Source organism: Somniosus microcephalus, chromosome 2, assembly GCF_052327205.1.
Source record: "Somniosus microcephalus isolate GS21.2 chromosome 2, FLI_Smic_1.0, whole genome shotgun sequence".
NCBI lineage: Eukaryota > Metazoa > Chordata > Chondrichthyes > Squaliformes > Somniosidae > Somniosus > Somniosus microcephalus.
The window spans coordinates 158,422,123-158,428,640 of NC_140988.1; the positions used below are offsets into that span (position 1 = coordinate 158,422,123).

General features: G+C 43.9%; 1 long non-coding RNA gene across 1 annotated transcript; it reads left to right on the forward strand.

The window, feature by feature from the left end:
* On the forward strand, positions 1-3,941 carry LOC147123067 (uncharacterized). Its single transcript, XR_015073267.1, has 2 exons — positions 1-1,739; positions 3,545-3,941. It is a non-coding gene; the product is annotated as an uncharacterized LOC147123067 (long non-coding RNA).
* The last annotated feature ends 2,577 nt before the right edge of the window (positions 3,942-6,518 follow it).

The following is a 6,518-nucleotide window of genomic DNA, read 5'->3' on the forward strand; positions in this document are numbered from 1 at the left end:
AAATTGCGGCCTTTGTGTGTAGAAGTGTTTCATAATTTCACTTCTGAAAGGTCTGGCTCTAATTTTTAGACTATGCCCCTAGTTCTAGACTTCCCAACCAGTGGAAATAGTTTCTCTCTATCTACCCTATCTGTTCCCCTTAATATCTTGAAAACTTCGATCAAATCATCCCTTAACCTTCTAAATTCTAGGGAATACAACTCTAATTTGTGTAATCTCTCCTCGTAATTTAACCCTTGGAGTCCAGATATCATTCTGGGAAACCTGCGCTGCACTCCCTCCAAGGCCAATATATCCTTCTGAAGGTGTGGTGCCCAGAACTGCTCACAGTACTCCAGGTGTGGTCGAACCAGGGTTTTGTATAGCTGCAGCATAATTTCTACCCCCTTGTACTCTAGTCCTCTAGATATAAAGGTCAGCATTCCATTAGCCTTTTTGATTATTTTCTGTACCTGTTCATTTTAATGATCTATGTACCTAGACCCCCAAGTCTCTTTGGACCTCCACTGTTTTTATCTTTTAACCCTTTAGAAAGTACCCTGTTCTAACCTTTTTAGGTCCAAAGTGGATAACCTCACATTTGCCTACATTGAAATCCATTTGCCCTAGTTTTGCCCATTCACTTAATCTATCGATATCCCTTTGTAATTTAATGCTTTCATCTACACTGCCTACAATGTCACCTAACGGTTATGTGGCTTTCTATGTCATCATCTAAGTCATTAATAAATACTGTGAATAGTTGAGGCCCCAACACAGATCTCTGCGGGACACCACTAGTCACATCCTGCCAATTTGAGTACCTACTCTCTGTCTCCTGACGTTCAGCTAATTTCCTAACCAGATCAGTAATTTGTTTGCAACACCATAGACTTCAACCGTAGGTAACAGTCTTTTATGAGGGACTTTATCAAATGTCTTCTGGAATATAAATAACATCCATAGACATTCCCCTGTCCACTACTTTAGTCACCTGACTTACCTTTCACAAATCCACGCTGGCTCTCTGATCAGCTGAAAATTTTCAAGGTATCACTCTATCGTTACTTATAGACTCTAGTAATTTTCTGACAACAGATGCTAGGTTAACTGGTCTATAATTCCCTGGTTTCCCTCTCGCCACTTTTAAATAACGGAGTGACGTGCGCAATTTCCCAATCTAAAGAGACAGTTCTTGAATCTAGAGAACTTTGGAAGATTATAGTTAGGGCATCTGCAATATGCTCACCTACTTCCTTTAGAACCCTGGGATGGAAACCATCTGGTCCTGGGGATTTGTCACTCTTTAGTGCCATTATTTTCTTCATTACTGCTATTTTGCTTATGTTAATTTTATTGCGTCCCTGTCCCTGATTCAATATTAGTTTCCTTGGGATTTCTGGCATGCTATTGTCTTCCTCTGCTGTAAATACTGATACAAAATAATCATTCAACATGTCCGCCATTTCCTTATCATGGACAATATCACCGACAGCAGTTTTTAAGGGGCCAACATTGCTCCTGACCACCCTCTTTTTCCTAATAATTGTAAAAATTCTGTGTTGATTTTGATGATATCCCTTGCAACTTTCTTTTCATACACCTTTTTGTAGCTCTTACTATCTGTTTTGTCACCCTTTGCTATTCTTTGTATCTTTCCCATTCACCAGGATCTGTGATTTTTTGCATTGTTGTATGTGTTTTCTTTTAGTTTTATGCTGCCCCTCACCTCTTTAGTCGTCCATGGCTGTTGTTTTTTGGTAAGTAGAGCTCTTGCCCCTCAGGTATAAACTAGTTCTGTATCACATTACATTCATTTTACCCATTAACATTTGCCCAGTTTACTGTGGACAGTCTCTGCCTCAGCCCATTGAAGTTGGCCTTACCCAAATCTAGAATCTTAGTAGCTGTTTCTCCCTTTCAAACACTATATTGAATTCAATCATGTTATGATCACTATTGGATATATGTTCATGCACGGTTAGGCTGTTAACTAAAGCTGGCTCATTATGAAATTGGCGTGTCTTATAGTGCAGCAGTCTCTTGGGGCTGGATTTTTACTCCCGGAGGGGGTGGGGGGGCGGGGGGGAATCTGGATTGAGGTCGGGATACACAGAAGAATGGGTTTCCCACAGGCCCTGCTGAATTTAATGGCAGGATCTGATTAACCTTTTTTCTCAATTTCCTTGCTACAGCCAGTCAAATTGAGAGGCTAGGTGATTGTTGGACGAGTAGGCCTATGGCACCAGGTCGCAGCTGGGGAGCAAAGAGAGGGGTGGTCGTAGATCAGAGGCCTGAGGGAACAGAGGCCCAGGGTGTGAGATCAGAGGCGGGGGGTTGCCGTAGATCAGAGGCCCGAGGGAGCGAAGGCCCAGGGTCTGAGATCGGGGGGGGCGGGGTTCTGAGATCGGAGGTGGGGGGGGGTTCTGAGATCGGAGGTGGGGGGGGGTTCTGAGATCGGAGGTGGGGGGGGGTTCTGAGATCGGAGGTGGGGGGGGTTCTGAGATCGGAGGTGGGGGGGGTTCTGAGATCGGAGTGGGGGGGTTCTGAGATCGGAGGGGGGTCGGAGATTGAGGTGGGGGGGAGATGGGAGGCCGGGGGGGGGTGTTTGCGAGAGATCGGAGGCCAGGGGTGTGGTGAGAGCGGAAGGGTCGGAGGGGTGTCCGATTGCAGGGGGTTGGTGAGGCAGCTATGCTGGATCCAGCAGGTCAGTGGAAAGACACTTACCTCCTGGATCCAGCAATCCTCGCCTTCCTTTAGCCAGCAGGTTTCCCGAGGCCCGGGAAACCCGACCAGCCAGAGTTAAATTTGAAGTTGTGGATCAATATGAGGCACACAGCCTCATTATAATATTTAAATTGGCAAGCGTCCTCCTGGGAACAGGGTGGTTGCCTGCCCCCATCAAAATCGGAAGTGGGCGGGTTGGGGTTGGGATTCAGATTTTTAACATTTTAATCTCCCACCTGACCGTTTTTTTGGAGTTAAAATTCCCCCCTTAGTACTGAGGTACTGTTTTAGTTCTGCCTTGAAGTGTCAGCCTAGATTATGTTACCAAGTCTCTGCAGTGAACCCATAACCCTCTGAGGCAGAGATGAGAATGCTACCACTGAGCCAACACACCTGGTTACAAGTTGAGTCCCACAAGGGTATGTAATGTGACAATGGCTATTCATTGTTTTTATCAAAGTTTTAGAGCAGGGCTCCATGGAACCATTCTTAATTTTGTTGTTGATACTGAAGTAAGATATTAAAAATCGGATTTAATAAGGTAAAACAAACCAGGATTCATCTGTAACACCAATATACAAAATGAAGGGAATAGGTTAATTCGTGCTCTGAGTTGAACAATAGAAGTCTGTAAAAATTGTATAAACCCAGATAAGGTTTAAACAGGACTAAGGGTTAACTGCTGAGAGATTAAAACTGTCAAAACAACCCCTTAGAAAGAGGGAGAGATATATGGGTTCGGCCACGCGAGTCGACACCTATGCACTTAAGGGTCTGTTAGTGTGAAGCTCAACAGGGTTCTATTCTTTAAACTAACTAAAGTGTTTTTGCTCTGTAGAAGTAACTCAAGAGAGAGACAGAAAGTCTGCGGATTGCCCGCTTTGGAAAGATCTACTATCTTAGAGAAATACTTAAAAAGACCAAGCCATCTGACAACAGCAAATGGACGATTGTAAAGTAATAAAGTTGAGGCCCAGGGTCATGAGAAAGTAACGGGACCAACTGCTAACGAAATGTGAGATTTGTAAGCGACTGGAAGAATGGAATGTCACGGTTTTATAATTACAATTTAACTATAACTCTGTATATGCTAATAAGCTTATCCCCGCCTCTAGGGCAGGGCCTTAATTTTTGTATAACTGTGTGAACCTCAAGAGATTCGGTGGAGTCGGAGCCTTGTGTTGGGACGCAAGAGCCACAGCTCCCCAGGCCTGAATAAACCGTTTTTACTTCAATTATTGGGTCTGTCTTTCTTACAACAAGCCAGGGTTGTCGACTTTGTATATCACTTAGTCCGCACTTTGGGGGCTTACATCAATTGGCGACGAGGATGGGATGTGCGTTCTGAACCAGACTCTCGGACAGCGTTAACCTAAGACGGGTGAGTATGTTTTAATTACCACCTGTAAAATTAGGGGTTAATCGCTGGCGAGACGTTGAGTCAGAATCGACGTATAAAAGAACTATACAAAGAAAGACACCCTTAATTGAAGGCGGTTAAAAAAGATAGGGACAAGGTGTTCCCTAAGCCGTGTGGCGGCAAACCGAGAGGGGCGGAAAGACCCCTACCCCGGGAGGCGGGAAATCCTTTTAGCCGAATGGCGGCAAACCGAGAGGGGCGGAAAGACCCCTACCCCGGGGAGGCGGGAAATCCTGAAAGCCGTGAGACGGCAAAATCTCAACAATTGAATGAATGGGTGCACCGTGGTGAGTGAATGAGATAAAACCCTACGGTCATAAAGAGGTTAGAACGGACAAGGGTGAGGTCTGTCCCCAGCACCTAGCCTGAGCCTGAATTAAGAGGACAGTAGTCCCACGTGACGGCCAGGATCAAGTAGGACGCCGGGAGCTACAGACACCACAGTACCAAAACCTCGGAACTAAAGGGTTGGTGTGTTTAACGAAACAGAGTGATTGACAGGAAGTGAGCAATTAATCAGAGTAACGCTATGGGGTGAGCAACGTAGTGTATAAACCTAATTCACCAATACCGTGAATTAAGCATTAAACATAGCAGTTAGTTATGACTAAGCGGGTGGAAGAAGAATCCTTAAGGGACCTGGATTCTATAACCTGACTCCTGAAAAAAAGTGCAGAGAGCCAAAGGCTTGGTGGGGAGGAGCTAAAGATAAAGAGGCAACAGATAATGTAAGGAATTGAAACAGAAGGGAGAGATAAAGAAGGAAAAAGATCTAATTTGCAGGCAAACCAATTTGAAACCCCAGCAAGAAAAAAAACAAACAAACAGGGATTTGGAAACTAGGGAAAGCTGTTGAGTCACAGATTTAAAAAGGAAGGAAAAAATAAACTTAAAGCTTTACCAGCATGGAAGTTATTAGCATCTGTACCAAGACAAGTAAAACAAGAGATTTGCTGAATGAAAGGAACCTTAGACATATGCTGAAATTACAGTTTGTATAAAAATGTGTGAGTGTGGATGTTTTCCTGATTAGGAATGTTTAAGAGGATACAATATTCCTTTGTCTGAAAATCTGTCCGTTAGGAAAAAGAAATGTCTGCTGTGTGTTGTAGCTCCACCCACTTCTCTGTGTTAAAGTAAAAGCATTTAACCCCTTTGTCTTGTCTGGGATTTTGGAAGTTTAAGAATGTGCAAATAAGATTGTGCCCTCAGAATGAAAAAAAAAACCTATTACAATTTAAGTTAAGCTGGAGTGTAAAAACTGAGAAGAGCAACAAAAAGTTTGTTTAATGAAAGATTAAGTTTCAGTCCAAGATCTAACCTTGGAGTTATGAGGTAAATTAACCTATTAAAACCAGACTTTCATTGTGGCCACAGTGAAATTCTGGTTGATGTAAATTGGTGTAGTCCGAATTGAATAAGATAACCCCACTCCGCAAGAATATCTGATAGTGGCAGGTCCCTCTACAATATTTAATTGACTATGGTACTGGAAGCCTTATAGAAGGCGGGACTAGAGTTAAACCTTAGAAAGGTATAGGTAGGGAAGGATGAAGTAGTCGACCTAGGATACATAGTGACACAAGGGAAGAGACAAATGCCCAAAAACAGATGGGAGGGGCATTAGGACTGGCTGCGTGCTTTGATTGCTCGCAAGCTTCTAGGGATGGCAGCAGGAAGGGACCGCGCCAGAGAGGGGAGGGGGATCCGAGGATGTTTGTTGATGCATTGGTAGGGGGCCGACAGTGCAAAATGTTAATAGACACAGGAGCCACAATCTCATTGACAGACTTACCCTTGCCCCGAACGAAACTTTCAGTTAGTATAGCAGGAATCGGTGGACGAAGAATCAGGGCTTATAAGAGCGAAACAGTCTTACTAGAAATTGGATGTATAATAATACCTACACAGTTGTGGGTATGCGAGAACACCGAAGGAACAATCCTAGGGATAGATATACTGCGAGAAGTAGGAGCTTTAGTCGACCCTAAAGCGAATGAAGTGTACTGGCCCCCAGATTATAAGTTAAACAAACAGACAGGCCCGGGAAACAAAGTAGAAATGGCCCAGCCTATACAGGATTTGATCAAAGGGGGGGTAGCCAAAGGAAAAAGTGTAAACCTATATAGATAGTCGGAATGCCTTTGGGGTGGTGTCTGATTACATGATAGCGGGAGTAGGCAGGGATATATGACACCAGGAGAAGGACCCGTAAGAGACAAGAATATAATCAAGGAATTAGTAGGAACCTCTCTCCTACCCAAAGAGTCCGTAATAATAAATTAAAGCACACAAGAGGATGGGCAGCTAAACGAGCAATTGAGAGAGGGAATCTGACCAATGAAGCCCAAATGTTCATGTTGAGTCAAAGTGTGAAACCACAACTGTCTTT